Source organism: Bubalus bubalis, chromosome 22 (assembly GCF_019923935.1).
Source record: "Bubalus bubalis isolate 160015118507 breed Murrah chromosome 22, NDDB_SH_1, whole genome shotgun sequence".
Taxonomy (NCBI): Eukaryota; Metazoa; Chordata; class Mammalia; order Artiodactyla; family Bovidae; genus Bubalus; species Bubalus bubalis.
This window is the reverse complement of record NC_059178.1, coordinates 16,791,527-16,809,773: the sequence shown is the minus strand read 5'-3', so window position 1 is coordinate 16,809,773 and position 18,247 is coordinate 16,791,527. Positions and strand designations below refer to the sequence as shown.

The 18,247-nt window shown below is 47.1% G+C and overlaps 1 long non-coding RNA gene across 6 annotated transcripts in view; it reads right to left on the bottom strand.

Annotated features, from left to right (window-relative positions):
• The window catches only part of LOC102389080, a 30,514-nt gene extending 23,326 nt beyond the window's left edge, over positions 1-7,188 (bottom strand). For 3 of the 6 annotated variants that reach the window (XR_006547621.2, XR_006547623.2, XR_006547624.2), the window contains exons 1-2: positions 6,779-7,187; positions 2,791-4,808 (exon numbers count right to left, since the gene is read on the bottom strand). This is a non-coding gene — a long non-coding RNA (uncharacterized LOC102389080). Of the gene's footprint in view, positions 1-2,790; positions 4,809-6,778 lie in introns of all 6 variants that reach the window. The other 3 variants (XR_006547622.2, XR_006547620.2, XR_003105992.3) reach the window with 3 other exon arrangements.
• Between the last annotated feature and the right edge of the window lie 11,059 nt (positions 7,189-18,247).

The following is an 18,247-nucleotide window of genomic DNA, read 5'->3' as shown; positions in this document are numbered from 1 at the left end:
GACATTTAGGTTGCTTCCACGTCTTGGCTATTGTAAATAATGCTTAATGACCAAAGACTTAAATGTAAGGCATGACACCATAAAATTCCTAGAAGAGAATGTTGGCAAAACATTCTCTGACATAAATCATACCATTTTCTTAGGTCAGTTTCCCAAGGCAATAGAATAAAAGCAAAAATAAACAAATGAGACTTAATCAAACTTAAAGCCTTTTGCATAGCAAAGGAAACCATAAATAAAACAAAAAGACAACCTATAGACTGGAAGAAAATATTTGCAAACAAGAGCTACTTTTGATGGAAGGATTGCCAAAGAACTGGTGAACATGTTTAAAACTAGCGTATCTCCCACAATAGTCTCCATAGTATTAATGGCTAATAGGTCCTTTCCCCCATTCCATACAATCCAGAAGTCAGAGACTTAAAAGCTATGAAATCCAATTCTCCTTCTCTGTTAGCATCACATTTCCCCAACCACAAAGCTAGGCCGACTGTTGTGATTAGAATAATCTTCAGGACTTCCTTAAGCAGGAGTCCAGGAGAGGAATTGTGATCCCAATGCTGTGAGTTATAGGGACCTGACGCTGTGAAGTTCATCAGGTGCTCAGTGTACAAGTGTCAACTCTCCCAGCAGATAGTCAACTGTAAGGATGATAGCAAGAAAAGAGGAAGCCGGCTCTGCCCTTCAGGAACATGCACTCGAGAGTAGGAGAAAAGTCATGAAACACTTATTGCAGGACATGAAGTTCAGATATAAGATAAACTAGTCTTTGAGGGTTTCATGAAAGACATGGGTCTTAAAGGACTTCTCTGACACTGTGCCACTTCCAGGGTTAACTCACTCCCTTCCAAGGCCCAGCAGCCCCTTTAACTCTGTGAACCAAACCTCCTGATCTGTCCCACAGAAAATAAGGCTCCTTCCCTCCCTGGAGCTATATCGTTTTCCACCCTAAAAAGGCTCTTTCTCTCCTTCACTCATTAACATCTCATCCTGCTTTTCAATCCACCTTTTCCATGAAACGCCCTCAGCCAATCAGTATCACAGCTGCTGCACTCTGAGGATCCAGAACTTCTACCACTAAGCTCAACATGTACGTGTCACTATTTTAATACTGTTCATCACCATTTCAGGCTTGATCTGTTTTCCTCCCACTAGATTGAGGTTATTGCCAACCATAAATTGCATATTCTGCTTGCCCTGAATGCCACCAACTGTCTCAAAGCCAAGTCTAAGTACCTTATATATATTACACTGAGCCACAATGTAAATAAACAGTATATTTAGGGCCCTGGACCAGCTTCACTAGAAAGAGTGTTCTATTGACTAGTTTTCCATATTGGGACTCCATACAATTTTACTTGAAGGAAGGACTCTGTGATCAACCAATTATTGAAAACCATTGTGGAAACAGCACTGAATTAGGAACTGGAGTTTTGGATCATCAAGCCTTCCCACCTATAACTGCCATTCCTGCCCTACTTCTCTCACAGGGAGTGTTATCAACTAGCTAGTGCTACATAATAAACTACCCCAAACTTACAGGCATAAAAGAACAGTTTAGCTCACAAACTGAAGATTGCCTTGGGTCTAGGAAGGCCCTGCTCATGGGCCTGCTAACATGTGGAGAGTTGGCTTTGGTGGGCTTGTTCTTGTGGCAGGGGTCTTCACTAGGATGAATCAGGTGGCTCAGTTCTGCTTCATGCAACCTCTTAATCTCTAGAAGACCAGCCTACACTTATCCCATGATAGTCACAGGAGTCCAACAGAGCGAGAAGAAGCTGCAAGGCATTTGGTGGCCTAAACTCATATTTAGCATGATGTCACTTCCAAAAGTCCTACTGGCCAAAGCAAGTCTCGAGGCCAACACAGATCCCTGGGATAAGGAAGTGGATTCTGCCGCTGTAGGAAGAGCTGCAAAGGCTCTTTATAGAGGGCACATGTCCAGAGAGAGATGGAAAATTGAGCCATTTTTGCAATCAACCTCATGGAGGTTATGAAGATCAAGTGAGATCACACATACGGAGATTTTTGAAAAAATATACAACTTTATGCAAGGGATAAACATATTCATGGGAGTTTCCTTTTTCTTATCAATGGGTTGGCATGGTAGTGATGATCTAAGCCACATTCTGGTGTTCACATTGACAGGGATCTTTACACAGTAGGGAAATTACTTCCCCCTCCATAAATGGTTTTCTCAGTTATGGTTATTTTCAAATGTTTTAAAATTATGTCTCCTTCAAAAAGAAAGGGGGAAAACCAGCTTTCATGGTTGTGGGTTTGCTGCTGCTCAGTATATGTCATTGCCATGCCTGCCGCTTCCACGTCAGCAGCGTGGAAGCAAGTGACTTACCCATTCATTTACTAGGCATGGGCCAGGCACTAACTCGGCACCAGGCCTGCCACAGGCACCAGAGCTACAAGGACAAGTAAGACCCACCCCTGCCCTCAAGGTGCTTATGGATTAGTGGGGGAAACACAGTGCAAAGTCCTGGAGGTATAAACTGAAGCCTGTAGGAAATGTAAAAAGGAGCAGCTAATTTTGCTTGGGGGGAACCAGGAAAATCTTTGTAGCAAAAGGAAACGGTGCCAGAGAGAGAGCATGTGGACTACGTGGAGGGCTGATGGAGGGAGGAGCATGTACAGAAGTATGGAACTGTGAAAAGAGATGGTGAGTTTGTGGAGCCCTGAGGTGTGTCCCGAAACCAGAGTGTGTGATGTGTAAGACAGCATGTTGGGATATTGATGCTGGGGAATAGATTGTGGTGGAGTATGAAGAGGTCACAATACCTCAATCTTTAGGCAGAGCCATGAGATCAGACCTGGAAGATGTCTGCTGGCAACAGGGAGGCGTTCAGTCATGAAGGAAACCAGACGACATGAGCCAGAGCAGCAGAGCCAGGAGGGGATAAAGTGTTCATGAAGGGTCATCCTTCTGCCCTGGGCAGGGAGGGTAGAGCTGGGTATGGGGGCAATGAAAAGAACAGCGACTGTTTGAATGGGCACTCTGGGAATAAGGAAGGGAGCTGAGAACAGAGGGCAGGAGGGCTAGGGACCCAGAGGATCAGCCACCTGATAGGCACGGGCCATGAGTGTGCCAACATCCCCAAAGAGCTCCGCACCGCAAGACAGGGCTGCAGGGCTGAAGGACAGGCATGGGCTGACAGGGGAGCAAGGGGTCCAGGGTTCTCAGGAGAGACACCCTGGGATGAGCCAGCTCAGGATCCAAGCTAAGTAGAGAGGCCATAGCGCAGAGCCCCGGGCAGCAAGGAGCTAAGAGAGGGAGCTGAGAAGCAGCACTTGTAAGAGGTAGGCTTCACAAGAGGAAGGAGAGCCAAGGACTGAAGGAGAAGAGAGAATTAGCACGCCACTCATGGCTCAGCTGGTAAAGAATCCGCCTGCAATGTGGGAGACCTGGGTTAGGAAGATCCCCTGGAGAAGGGAAAGGCTACCCATTCCAGTAATCTGGCCTAGAGAATTCCACGGACTGAATAGGCTATGGGGTTGCAAAGAGTTGGACACGATGGAGCAACTTTCACATTCACTTTCCTGGTGGTGGCCAGAAGCCACACCAGCACCTGCTCTGAGTCAGAGAGACCAAGTTTGAACTCTGGCTCTGCCGTACACCTGGGGCAGATGGTACATCTTCTCTTAGACTCAGTTCCACTAACAGAGTGGCGGAGAAGGGCTCAGCACCAAAGCAGTCAGTGTGGGCCTCTGCATCCTGCCTTAGCCTCTGGGACAGTTATCCAGTCTAAGGTCTGAGTAGCACAAAGAGAACCACGGTCTGAGCTGCTCCTGTACTCCAGAGAAGCTGCCCTCATTTTCACATCTGTCTGGGGAATAAGCAACCCCTTCACAAGCATTTCTGAGGGGTCCTCTGGCACCCACAGCCCAGGACCCATGGGACAGCTCTACTTAGAAACTTCTTCCTCCCTGAGATCTCTGCCCGCTTCTGGGTGTCTACAGACTCCTCCCACCTTCCAACTCCATTAAGCCAGCATCTACCACCAGACAGCCCCTGACATGTTTGAAAACAGCTTCTGTAACTGCCACCACCCTGAGTCTTCCCTTCTATTTTAACTACTCATGCTAGGTTCCAGACAGACCGATGGCCAAGTTTTCCTGTTTGTATGTTTATCAGAGAAATAGCTTTAGGGAAACATCACCGGAACTACTGTCATGACACGTAATCGATCCATCACTGAGGGTTCAGAGATCAAGGCCCGGAAGGGGCACCTCAGTTCCACCTACTTCCTGGTCACTTATTAAGCCCTCCAAATCCTGTTTTCTACTGTCCACTTTGATCCTCCAAAAAATTCTTTGTGAAGGAGGACAGGGAATATTATTCCCATCTTACAGACAAAGCAGGTAAGGTGCCAATGAGCTGGAAACTTGTCCTGGGGTTTATTTGCCAGCCGGCAGGCATCTCCTCCTGCCCCTCTCTCTACAGGGTCCCCATACTCCCAGACCTACTGTGTGCTTTGGAGGACAAGATGCAGACCTGAAGCAGCAGGCAAGGACCCACATCAAATGTCTATAGGTGATCAGCGAGGGGGAGGGGTGGGTACAGGCTCGAGACTAGGGAGATTTCACAAAGAGAACTTGAAGGGATTGAGTCAGAGAGGAAACAGGAGGTGTCTCTGGAGCTGGGGGCTGGGGCAAGTGATCATGCCATCAGGATGAGGAGAAGGAGGGCTCTTGGGAGCCATCTGACAGGTGGCGAGAGGAGAGCCATGCTGGAAGAACGGAGCCTCCCTCATCCAGTGGAACTCTGTCCTCTGACTCCCCAAGGATCCATGATGGCTCTAGAGCAGGGAGAAAAAAGCGAGACAAATCCGTCATGAAGGGGTACCTTCTGATGGAAGTGGGCAGAGTGGTGATGAGTGAGCTACAGATGCAAAAAAGAAATGGTCAGACAGAACATGCACCACCCCGTCCAGTTCAGAAAACCTTTGCTCTTGGCCCACTGGTTTCTGAAGTTTCACGAACCCTCAGTCACAGAGAGATGATGAAAAGAAGGGCTCATGCTGGGCACCTGGTCTAGGTAGCCGAATCTCTGCCTCTAGCATCTAAATAGCCCCTGATCTAAGAATAGACTGAGACAACCCCTGACAAGCGAGGAAGGAAACGATATTGGACCAGAGAGGAGAAAGCTTTTTTTCCTTATGCACTACTACTTATGCATCAATAAAAAATAAACTAGGGTTTATTTATGGGAAATAGAAAATATTCTTAAAACTCACGAAGAAGAGACAAAATAATCAACAACTATGATAAGTGTTGAAACACAGAATTGAATATGACTTAAACATTTTAGAGATGAGAAAATTGAGGTCAAAATGAGGGGATGATTTTCCTACTACAAACATCAAGCCTCTGGCCACACTCTTTAGCACCCTTTGCTGTAACATCACTCTACCACGGGCACCAATAGGCAGCGAGCTTATTTCATGTTCACTCTTCATCTCAGTGACACATCCTTTGGTTCCAAAGGCATCCACCTCCTTAGGAACACTCCAAATAATGACATGGAGCACCCCAAACTCTGCACACAGAGTCTCTGAATCCACTGCCCTATGAGGGGTCCAGTCTGATCTCCTCATCACTCCGCCCAGGGTTTGGCATGAAAAGCCTTATCTCCTTCATGGAATCCCTGACCCCTGGGAGAAGGGGCTTGAAAGGATAAATGCTCTACATTCCAATTTTCCATTATTAGAAAGAGACATTGGGGAAGGGAAGAAGGAAGGAAAAGAGAAAATCTATCTGAGGTTTTTTTGCATGTTTCACAAAGGCTTCTTCTTTGTGTTCCAAAATTCTCTTCCAGTCTTATCTAACATCACTCCTCTGTCCTGTCTCCCATGCTGTGGTGATCCCAAGGTGGAATGATCTTTCCCAGATTCTCTCCTGACAAACTCCTATTCATCCTTGAAGACCCTGCTCAAATAACCCTTCCTCTCTGAAGCCTTGCCTGCCCCTGTGTCTCACCCTTGCCCATGCTCTGCAGGTTGTCCTGTTCATTTGACCTCACCTTCACCACTGCTGAAATCCTATGGACAGAGGAGCCTGATGGGCTACGGTCCACGGGGTCAGAAAAGAGTTGGACAGAACTTAGCAACTCAACAGCAGCAGCACCGCCACAGCAGTTTGCCCCAACTTCTGTTCTCATTCCCACTAGATCCTGAGTGCTCCCTGGAGCAGGGCTGTGACTTATTCATCATAAATCTCTATGGTCTAAAACAGTACCTTATGCACAGTGCTTATTCAACGATTGTGGATGAATGAATAAATAAATAAAAACAAGAATATAGGCACTAGGGAAAAGAGACAGAGGAAAGCACACAGAACTCCCACACGCAACCTGCAAACCCAGAATGGAAATCTTAAACCAAACACCCAGAATAGAACTAACAGGGAAATATAATGTGAGGAGTGGTGTGTTGATAAACCAGCTCTTAAAAAATCCTAATTTCTAGCACTTGCCAATTGCAGTGTTAAAAATCCCACCCATACTAATTTCAAGACACTAACCGGACCTCACTAAACACAGACTTGGGAGGAAAGGCTCACAGTTGATTCTCCCGAGCTGGCATGAGCCAGTTCCGGGGACGGCTGAATGAATGCAAGCCACGTATGTCGTTTTAAAATTTTCTAGTAGTCCCATGAAAATTGTTAAAAAGAAACAGCCAAAATTAACCTTAATATTTTTAACTCAATATATCCAAAATATTACTTCAACATCCAATGCTTATAAAAGATCATTACTAAGATATTTTACCTTCTGGGTTTCACACGGAGCCTGCAGAATGCCAGCGTTATTTTATACTGCAGGACACCTCCCCTCGGACCTTGCACGTGACCGTCCACCACCGGCGCTGACAGCGCCCGTCTCAAATCGGAGTCAAAGCGACACAGAGACAGGGTGAAGGGGACATCCTGCCATTTTAGGACTTTTCGATGGGGATGATTTTTAAAATGGCGTTGTCCTTTTACAACTCGGGCAGAAACGGTGCTTGTCCCGCGGGCTGGATTAATTTCAGAGGGAGCCAGATCTGCTGCACCTTAACAGGACCTCACTGCCTCCTCTCACCCACAGGACTGCTCCCTTGGGAGCCCGAGTGCTTATTAATCACCACACATTCCTTCCAGCTTTCAATGCGCGAGACTGAAGGCAGCTAATGAACCCAGCTGCACCCTCCTCCGCTCCGCGGGCCAATTTAGCATCAGAAATGGCCCTCCCCCTCCCCACCCCTCAGCCCCCCTCCCCAACCCCTCTGCCCTCTTCTCTCCCCACCCCCCGGCCCGGGCTGCTTCTACTGCAGAGTGCGGATCCTGGGGGAGGGGGCTGGATTTCTCAGAAGCCAGATGTGAATGGAAGTGCTCAGAAATGCACCTGTCGACTAGCAAGGGGGCGGCGGGTTACCGCGGTGCGGGGTTGGGGAACACGGGGACAATGACAATGCCAGGCCTCCTTCTTTGAAAGGCGAGTTCTGCAGCTCTGAAGCCCTGGCCGGCGGACGCTGTGGGCGCTGGGTTCCAGCCCTAGCTCCGTGTGACTTTCAGAAAATCCCTTCATCTCTCAAGTTCGCTTTACGCTTCTGTAAGCTGACACTGAGAATCTGGCAGCAGGTTTCTGCGTATAGGACAAAATGATGTTTGTGGGAAATGCTCTGGAAAACGTTAAATGCTGAAATATTCAGATCAAAATCAGCAGGCCTTAATAAGAGATGCACAGGTTGGAGACTGGATGGCTTGAGCTCTTCTCTTGGGTCCCTCAGAAACACGCTGTGGACGAGTCCTTTTACCCCTCTGGACATTTCCCTTAGCACTAGAATGAAAGGGCCCATCTAGTGACACAAACAAGACAAAGTTCCCTTCCCTCTTGTGACAGAGAGAGACAATAGACAAATATGATGATAGTACACTATTAGGTGGAGAAGGCAATGGCACCCCTCTCCAGTACTCTTGCCTGGAAAATCCCATGGACGGAGGAGCCTGGAAGGCTGTTAGGTAGTAATAATACTATGGGAAAAGGTGGTGTGAGTTAGGGAGAGAATGGCAGGGAATGCTGCCCTAGATGCAGTGATCAGGGAAGCCCACCTTGTAAAGACCTTGAGAAAACAAGGAGTGAGTCACGTATCTGGGAACAGCCTATACAAAGGCCCTGAGGCAGGAGTGTGCCTGGCTGGTGTAGGCAGGATGGAGAATGCTGTGTGGTTAAGGAGCAGAGCACAGAAGGAGAGGAGGTGGGAAGTTAGGCAGGAACGATAGTGGGAAGCTGGTTCTCATAAACCTGAGAGGCATAAACGTGGGTTAGGATCTCGTTCCCAGTACTTTGGAAAGTGATTGAAAGATCCAGAGCAGAGAAGCAGCATGATCTAATTTGTTTTCAAATGTTTCTTCTGGCTGCCGCATGGAGCATATTCTGTAAGGGAACAAGAGTGGAAGCAAAATGGCAATAGTCCAAAGGCACAATGGGGGCTTGGACCAGGCCCTGGCTGGCTGCACTCCCCACCCCTACCCCAGCCTGGTGCAAGCTTTGAGTCCATCCTTTGAGGATTTGCTTTGTCTTCAGACCCACAGGTCTTTTCCCTCTGTCCTTCAATCACGTGTCAGTGGTTAGCAAGCATTGGCTACCATGCCCTGTGAAATAAACGGGGCTCCCACAGACCACAGATTCCCAGGTAATGGGTGGGGCCCCCAGGCAGGGATTGGTGGGGCATGGTTCAGGTTATGGAAAGCAGTAGAGATTAAATGCCAGCTATAATTGTGCCCCTTTATCTACTGCTTTAAGAGCCTGTCATAGATTGTGCATGACTGAGAGTAATGGTATAGAAAAATATTCTTATTCTGCTTTATTTTTAATTATACACTCACAAACACAGGCCCTTAACTGTTACTGAGAACACTGGGCCTGTAGCATACCACCACACAACCAGCTGCTTTTACCAATGTGTCAGCCCTGGGAATGGGAACCCCCTTCCAGGATACTCTTTCTGGCACCCACCTGGTTATAAGATGTCTTGCCCTGTCCTCTGGTTCTGTCCTCTGTGTATCTCTTGTCTCATGAACCAGAAGGTAGGTTCCCAGCAGACAAGAGCCATATCTTCTTTAACTTGGTTTAGTACTCCTCATTCACTCACCAGTTGATAGATGAGCAGAAGGCAGTAGGATCAAAGATGCAAAAGCTTCTAGGGCATTGGCTCCAATTGGTGTCAACACCTGCCCTTGTGAGCCTGTTGAACCAAAAGGAATCTTGGAAGTCATTTAATCCAGCTCTTTGATTTTCCAGAGGAAGAAACTAACCCCCAGAGAGGTAGAGTGGCTGGCCCAGAGCCACACAGCTAGGAAAGACAACTGAAAATGGTGAGGAGAAAATGGCTCACTCTCACCAGCCAACTGTGTTAGCGCTGAAGAAAAGTGCAACAGAAACAATATTCCATCTCAAGGCAATCGTCACAGCCATTCTAGGCAGTAGGAACAAATGACAGAATTATCCCGATTTTGTAGGTAGAATAAACAAAGACCGAGATTCTGCTGAGTGGTATAGACTATATATTAAATTGGGGAGGTGGGAGGGGGGCAGAGTAACTGAAAAAGCTGAGTTGGTTCTTTCTTAGTTCTTGGAAAGGGAAAAGTTGGGATGAATATGTTATGATGTAAATATGATAATAATATAATATGAATATGGTAATGACATGATATGAATATGATAATGATATGATAGGAATATGACTGTCATTCAGAGGAATTTGAATTCTTCCATGTAGCTTCAGAGAACAGAATGAAGCCCAGCAAAGGCAAAGAATGAAAATATGAATCTGGGCTCAATAGGAGAGACAGCTATCTGATCATGAGAACTCTCACAAAGGAGAAGAAACTGGCTGAGGGGACAGTGGGCTTCCAGTTGCTAGAAGGGCCTGGGCACCACTAAGAAGACCCCAGATCTTCAGGCACAGTTGGACGGGATGGCCCCTGAGTTTCCTTTGAAGCCTGATATTCAGCAGTTCTGTGCAAAGGGAACTTGGCATTGGGTTTCCTCTCTTTGAAACCCGAAGGAGTTGCTCCTACCCTCTTGGCTGGAGGCATTCTCCCAAATGAAGTCTTCCCAAAAATGACATGGAAAAGTCTTCCACTTCCTAAGGATGCGATGAAGAAAGGGCCTTAGGTCATGTGACTTTCATAGGACCTGTGAAACACTTCCTATACTGTAAGCTTAGGGATGTGGCTCAGTTTCCGGGGAGTGTTACACAAACTCCTCTCTGGGTGATCCCTGAGGAGAGGCGGCTACCCACGGACCTCAATGTTGGAGATAAAGCAGTGTGGAGCCCGGGGGATGGACTGCCCGACCTCTCAAAGTTCCTGCCAGCCCATTCCAGCTATAATTCTATGATAAAACCATTAGAGGGTCCAGAGGTGGTTTAGCCTCATTTCTCCCATCCTGGTGATTGAACACATTTTTTTTTAAATCCCATAAACCCTAAGCCATAATTCTTTTACAGCAGAGGGAAAGAGAGAACAGTCATGCACAGTTTGAAGCAAGGGAGTTGCGGGGAGAGGTTAAAGGGAGAGGAAGGCTTGTTTAGATTGCGGTTGTCTTTTTTCGTTTGGGGTTGATGGGGGGATGTTAAACGTGAAGTTTGATGACTGAACAAAAGCAGAGCAAATGAGAAAAAAAGAACGTGAAAAAACTCAAACCTGCAGTTTTCTGATACAGAGAAAGGAAACCCAAACTCTGCTCATTATGGCGCATATTTCTGGCAGATCATAACATTAAATTACAGCCCTGCAGCCTTGGCCAGGACTGGGGAGTTCTTCCCATGTGCTTCCAATTAAGCGCGTTTGAAGTTGCCCTGGATATTTATTTGTAGGGGATTTACTGCACAGAACGATTAAAGTTTGTTCTGGTTAGGAGTTTGGGGCTAGTCTGGGGGCAGGGGAGATGGAAAAGAAGAGAGTTAGCTAGGGAGAAAGGGGGACGGCCAGGGTACCCCATGAATACGTATGTATGTTAGAAAGTGCACACAAACACACACACAAGAGCCCTTTGTTTTAAACATGGGGAGGGTTCAACATCTCGGACCGTGATTTTGTTTATAGGAAATCCTTTATAATGCACGTTTAGTGTTTCCATATGGAATTCTCTTAGGATATTTCTCAGCACCACCCTCCCCCTCCCCCTTTTTATTTGGATAAGGCAAGAGAAAAGGGACTGTACATTCCAAAGATTCATAGTCATTCCGGATCAAATTCAATGGATTTTGGCAAGAGTTGAAAAACCCAGATGCAGGGCTTCAGCCTCCCGCTGAGCCGCCTCCAGCTGCGAGTGTCTGGTGGAGGCACTTTGTAAAATCATGAAAACCCTATTAAATTCATGAAATATGATATACTGTCGTTTCAGACTAACTTTCCATTGAACTGTCCATGAAGAGAGAATTTGGTTAACTTGCTGAAGAAGGGGGAAGTGGCAAGACTGGGGCAGGGTGGGGGCCCAGAGGCTCTGTTGAGGAAAGCATAGCAGTGCTGGGAATTCTAAAGAGGCTGCACACTTGGCGGGTGTAGAGGTCGTGGGAGCTCCTCCAGACCCCAGCAGCACCCAACTTTGGAAAGGTTTGACTCCTCTCAAGAGGGGTGTCACCCTGACTCCCCTACCTGTCAGGTTGCTGACCACCCCACTGTCACCAGTGAGCCAGTAAGATGACTTTTTTTAGAGCACAGGAAACTTCAGCTAAACCAGGGGATACTGTTAGGTTCCATTCCCTTGTTTTACAGCTGAAGGGCCCAGGATAGAGGGAGAGAGAAGGATTTGCCTGAGGTTTGGCAAATTAAAACCCCAGGGCTCCTGAGTTCTCTCCACCTCCCAGCACAGACCAGAGGCAGAGAAGTTTGCCTTGAGCCCCAGCTCTCTCTGCCTCCGATCAGAGCTGCTGACATGGTTTTTTGCAAGAACTCACAGGCCCAGACTCCCCTCAGCTATGAAATGACCCATCCTAAAGGAATTGGACACTCTTAGTTCATTTCCTATTGAACTATAATTCACATCATAAACTATTACATGTTTATTTTCAAACAAAACAGGGTGAGGACTCCCTGGAGGTGACTTGGTTTTGTTTTCTGGCAACTGCCCCAGGACATGGCAATGGCAGTTCACGTGTGTGTGTGTGTGTGTGTGTGGAGTTTGTCTTGCAGAAAGCCAAGTGGGGCCCTTCTTCCCCAGGCCTTGGCACCCCAGGGACCTGAAGTCCAGACCTGTAGAATGGAAGGGTACAGAACATCATGACTCACTTGTCATCCAAGCAGTTGTCCCTAAAATAGGAATGTCATACTTGGTGGGCAGAACATCTCTGACCCAGCTGTCAGGGTTGGCTTCAGGCATGGAAATGATCAGAATAAAAATTGACTTTAATTAAGCACGTTTGGTGGCTTCCTAGGTGCTCACTGGTAAGAATCCGCCTGCCAATGCAGGAGACACGGGTTCGATCCCTGGGTTGGGAAGATCCCCTGGAGTAGGAGGTGGCAACCCACTCCAGTATTCTTGCCTGGAAAATTCCATGGACAGAGGAGCCTGGTGGGCTGTAGTCCATGGAGTTGCAGAGTCGGATACAACTGAAGCGACTGAGCACGGCACAGCAAGCATGTACAGTGTGCTAAAGTACTGCTCTAAGGGCTTGCAAGAGTTAAATCATTTCCTCCTAATGAATAGATAATATAGTAATACTATCATCCCCATTTTGCAGATGAGAAAACTGGAGCAAATTGCCCAAGGTCTCATTAGGGACTAAGATCACTTAGCTGACACAGTCACTGAGTCAGTATTTGAACCTCAGCAATCAGGCTCCAGAGCCTAAGCTCTCAAATGACCCTCTACCCTCCCCACACCACCCCAACCCACCCCACCTTCCCTATACAAAAGTGCAGACCTAATTACCAATGACACTAAGGTCTTTACTTCCCCCCTTCTCACCTACCGATGGAGGTATACTTTTTGAAACAAACAGTTCACTCTCGCCTTACCCTTTTGTTATGTAAGTACCCTCTGAGTGCGGCAATGAATTAAGTCACTAAGAGTCTAAGCCTGGGCTTCACAAACTGTCCTGAGCATACAAATTCCCCAGCAGTCTTGCTGAAATGCTGGTTCTTCAGCATGTTTGTAGAGGAGCTGGGGGTCCACAGTTCTAACAGGCTCACAGGTGCTGCTGCTGGGCCATGGAGGCACTTGAGCAGTAAGGCTGCAGGCTATTCACCTGACTGCTTCCCTCCACCAACGGAGACATCCCCCAAAAGGCACGCGCACAGGAGGCAGCTGGGAGGGCCAAAGCCATTTCACTGACTTCACAGCTGTGACCCAGACTAGTCCTCCTGCCGCCTGTCGGGAGAGCCAACAGATTCCCAAGCTTCCAGTCTCAGGCCCTGGGACACCTGGGGAAGGTGCAGAGTCTTTGGGGCCATGAGAAGCCTCTGACTGAAATCTTTGCAGCAGCTGGCAACAGCCAGGGACCTGCAGGAACAGATTCCAGAGTCTCTACATCCCCGGCAGGGGCAGTGATTGAGTATGTGGAATCACTGGGGTCAGGAACGGTCAGCACCAATGCCTCTCCCACATCTTGAAAGGAAGCTGCTGGCCAAGGGACACTGGCCCAGTGTGGCAGTTTCCACCTTCTTGCTGGCGAGGTTGGACAGACCTTTAGCATTTCTGCTTCCATTTATTTGACATGTAAAATGAGAGGATCACACCAGATACTCTTTCAATCTTTCCTCTCCTTCTCATCTCAATCTGTCTCTAAATGCCTGTACAGTAAACAAAAACTCAGCCAACTGTCTGCATGTCTAAATATTCTGATGTCCTGTCGCCTACACCACACATCAGGATATCAAATGGAACCAGTTTCCTTTCCATCTGGAGGCAGAACGCCATAAACACAGCTCCCCGTGAACCTGGGCACCCCACCCCACGCCACATTTTGAGAAGCAGATGCAGGAGGTTGATTCCCGCAGCCACCAAGCCTGGGCCAGAGACTGGAAGGTGGAACCTAGTCCCCAGGGCTCTGCTTTACAGCCCAAACGCGCAGTATTGTGCCTGAGAGCTCTGAAGGCCTCCCTCAGCCAAGAGAAACAGGCATTTTAGAGCAGAAAGGGGGCAGCACTTGACCCCTGGCCTCCTCCATCCGGCTCTCTCTGACAAAGGGAGACAGAGCATCGTGGCCTGGTAAGGGGCAGGGGGCCCAGTGGATGGCTGGTCCAGCAGAGCTGGGCTTGGATCCTCGCACCCCCAGATCTCAACCTCTGTGGTCGTTAGCATCCCTGTGAGTGTCATTCCTGGGGCAACACACAGGCACAGAGTAGGGAGGCAATAAGGTGAAGCTATTCCTTCCTTCAAGTGACTGTTGGTAATAAATCAGATACTTCCCAGATCCGTTCTTCAAACTGATAGAGTCCAAGGGTACCTCTGGAACCAGTATCATCAAACGATAAAAGACCCAGGGTTCTAAATCAGCATTGTTCCATAGAAACAAATCATGAGCCACTGATGTATGTCACATTCAGTCAGTTCAGTCTCTCAGTTGTGTCTGACTCTTTGCAACCCCATGGACTGCAGCACGCCAGGCTTCCCCGTCCATCACCAACTCCCGGAGCTTGCTCAAACTCATGTCCCTCACGTCAGTGATGCTATCCAACCATCTCATCCTCTGTTGTCTGCTTCACCTCCTGCCTTCAGTCTTTCCCAGCATCAGGGTCTTTTCCAATGTCAGTTCTTTGCATCAGGGGGCCAAACTATTGGAGCTTCAGCTTCAGCATCAGTCTTTCCAATGAGTGTGTCACATACATCATTTAAAATTTTTTACTAAAAAAAGTTTTAAAAATTTTAGTGTATTACATCTTTTAAAGTAATAGTTCTAATTTTAATAACATATTTTAATTTAGCCTAATATATCTAAAGTAGTATCATTTCAACATGTAATCAACATTAAAAATTATTAATGAAAAATATCACATTCTTATGTACAAAGTCTTTGAGATTCAGTATACATTTTACATTTACAACATATCTCAATTTGGACTAGCCATATTTCAAGTGCTCAATAAGCATGTGTGGGCAGTGATGACTTACCAAACAGGGTGGATACGGAAGAACTGGTTGGCACCCTGCCAGTGTGGTGGCGGTGCGTAGCATTTAGCTTCTCCATCATCTCCTACACCACCCCCTCAGCCAGTCCAAATAATAATCCTATTACTAACAATAAAGCCCTAAGAATAATGTTCTTAAATACAGTGACTAGGCATTTCCTCAGGGCTTCCCAGGTGGCCCTGGTGGTAAAGAATCTGCCTGGCAATGCAGGAGACATAAGGGGTGTGGGTTCAATCCCTGGGTCAGGAAGATCCCCACTCCAGTATTGTTGCCTGGAGAATCCTACGGACAGAGGAGCCTGGTAGGGTGGCAAAGAGTCGGACATGACTGAAGCAACTTAGCACACAGGCATTTCTTCAATCTTAGGCAAAAGGAGTTTTAGAAAAGTTTTAGAAAAGTTTGCTATTTTTATTGTTCTCTAGTATTCGAGCTAAAGAATGCTGGGCTTGTTCTGCACATGCTACTTGAGGATTTTAACACCGCCCCTTCCCAGCCAGACTGTCGCCCCTAAGCTCCTTCAATAAAAAATCTTCTGAACTATGACTGACCAATGGAGAAGACAAAAAAAAAAGCACCGCAGGAGCTCCTCAACTGATGAATGCTCAGTGTTGTTTACTTTTTTAAAATGTGATTTAAAGAAGGACCTTGAATACCAGAGCAGAGGAAGCTGGTAGGATAGACTGCAGGGCTACAGGGTTTAGAACAGTCAGGGCAGTGGGGCCAGAAGGATGGCATAGATTATTTGCTACCAGAGTAAGCAGAGATTTGAGAAGCACCATGGTACAGACTCCAGCACAGGGTACTGGGCTAGAGGACTCAATGATGCAGAGCTTTAGGGGTGTTGCTATAGCAATGAGGGATTGAAATATAAGGTATATCATAGAATGTTGGGCATTAGCTATGAGACTCAAGGGATCCTGGGGTGAAGGGAAAGCAGCGTTTAAACAGCCCATGTCCTCCTCCAATCGGACAGCAGTACTTCGGGTCTCCCGCACCAGCTTCATGGTGGGCCCACCTAGCTTTCTTCGGTCCTCATTTTATCGTGAGGATTGCAAGGGCCCGCTTGCCATACCATTCCTCCCCTCCTCCTCTCTTCTGTCTCCTGGATGGGTTATTACTTCTGCCAAGAGAAGAAGTCAGGACAGATGGGTGAACCGGGGAGAGTGGGGTCTGTGATACCAGGCCCCTCATAACTCTTGGCACCTTATGAGTCTCTTCCTTGTAAAAATGTGAGTTAATATTTACTAGCCTGATAGGCTGGAGGCTGAACCAGATGTCTTCTAGTTCTAAATTCTGGAACTCCAGGAAACAAGCCAAGAATTCTATAGCCCAAGTCTTGCCACCAAAGTGAGACTCCTGCACATGGATTTCATGGCTCACCACCACCCTGACTCCACTGCCCTTGGCAGCGGTCACACCTGTCAGAACAGGCTCCTTCCAGGTGTCCACCTGCCATCCTTCCCCAGGCCACACATACACACACACACACACACACACACCTACACACACCTACACAGAGATCCACACATACACACACACTCTTTATACAAAGATGCACACACATACACACACACCTACACAGAGATCCACACATACACACACAGTGTCCTCCCATCTCTGTCAGCCTTTAACCCCTCCAGAAACAAATGCTCCTTTCTTCCAGACATAACCCTTTCCTCTTTCCAGAACTTGTCCAGACATTTATTCTTCCATGAAACTTTTCTGCATTAATCACTCCAAAATCTGATCATCTCGTGTATTCAACCATCCCTTCCATAATTTTACCTACTTCCTCAACCACCTTTTTAAGCTATTTCCTTGCATTATAAAAATAATAGTATTCTTTACACCCTTTCAATGTGTTTGCATATCTGTGGAAGTACCAAACATATGTTATACAAAAAGCAGGAGCTAATTTAAAATGAGCTAAAAACTGATCTCCACAATGTCCGTGTGAAAAATTAGTGATACTTCACTTATTTAGCATTTAACAATGTGGCTGACCCTGCACTAAGCACTTTATATGCAATATGTCAGTTAATCAGGAATCCTATAAGGTAGGTTATTTATATTCCCATTTTATAGAGTTTTAAAAAGCTGTGGCATAGAAGGTCCTAGAATGTAAAGTAGGCTGACTTCACACCCCACAGTTTTTCCTCCATTCTACGCTATCTTTCCCTTAACCAGTAACTAAACTGAGGGACCTAGGCATTGAGTGATTACCTGAAGTCATATGTTGATGCCAGAAACCAGGTAATTTCCACCAAGTTCACAGGCTCTTTCAAGCTTTGCAATTGGATTCGTCCCTCCATGTGAGAGACATCATAGATATAGAAAACAGCAAAGGCTTTAACAACAAAGCCTCAGTTTCCCCTTCTTCAAGAAGAAAATAGTAGTAAGTACCCAGCAGGGTCACTATGAGGATGAGAACTAAGAAGATTCTCAGGCGTTTCCTGGATGGACCTAAGTGCTCAATGGCAGCCTCCAGCGTCTTCTCTCCCTCCCAGCCCTTCCCTCTCCCTCCCACACACTCAGGTGGCATTGCAGGCATCATCATTTTTCAAGTTGCCTGACTCAGTCCTTGGGAGCCAGCATCATACTGAGCCCACTGCCCCTAGCAGATGCATTAAGAAGATCTTTGCCACCCTGACAACCCTTAAGACAGTGCAGAAATGGGATCATGGGGCCCACGTTGCTCGTGCTTCATGGAAGCCCTCTTGCTGAGCCGTGTAGATTACATCCAAGAAAAAGAAAGCCACACATCATCATGGGTGGAGGTGCGGGGTTGGGTAGAAGGGAAGGGGTGTTGCGGGGAGGAGGCCTCCTCAGCTCACAAGGACCCTCCCCCTATCAGCCCTCCCTTAAACTCCACCTGTGCACCCAGTTGCCCTCTCCTATCCCTTCATGGCAGCATGAGGCTAAATTAATTAATGTGGGTAAACCATGTGGAAATGTTTGGCTTGCCAAGCGCTCTCGGTGAGTTTGAAATACTACTGGAAGCAGTCGAAATTGGCACAGCTATCTGGAACAAAATTGATCTCACCCCCAGGATTCCTGAGATTGAGTTTGGTTAATTGATACATATGCAGATAGAGCAGGATCTTCATTAGAAATTTGGTG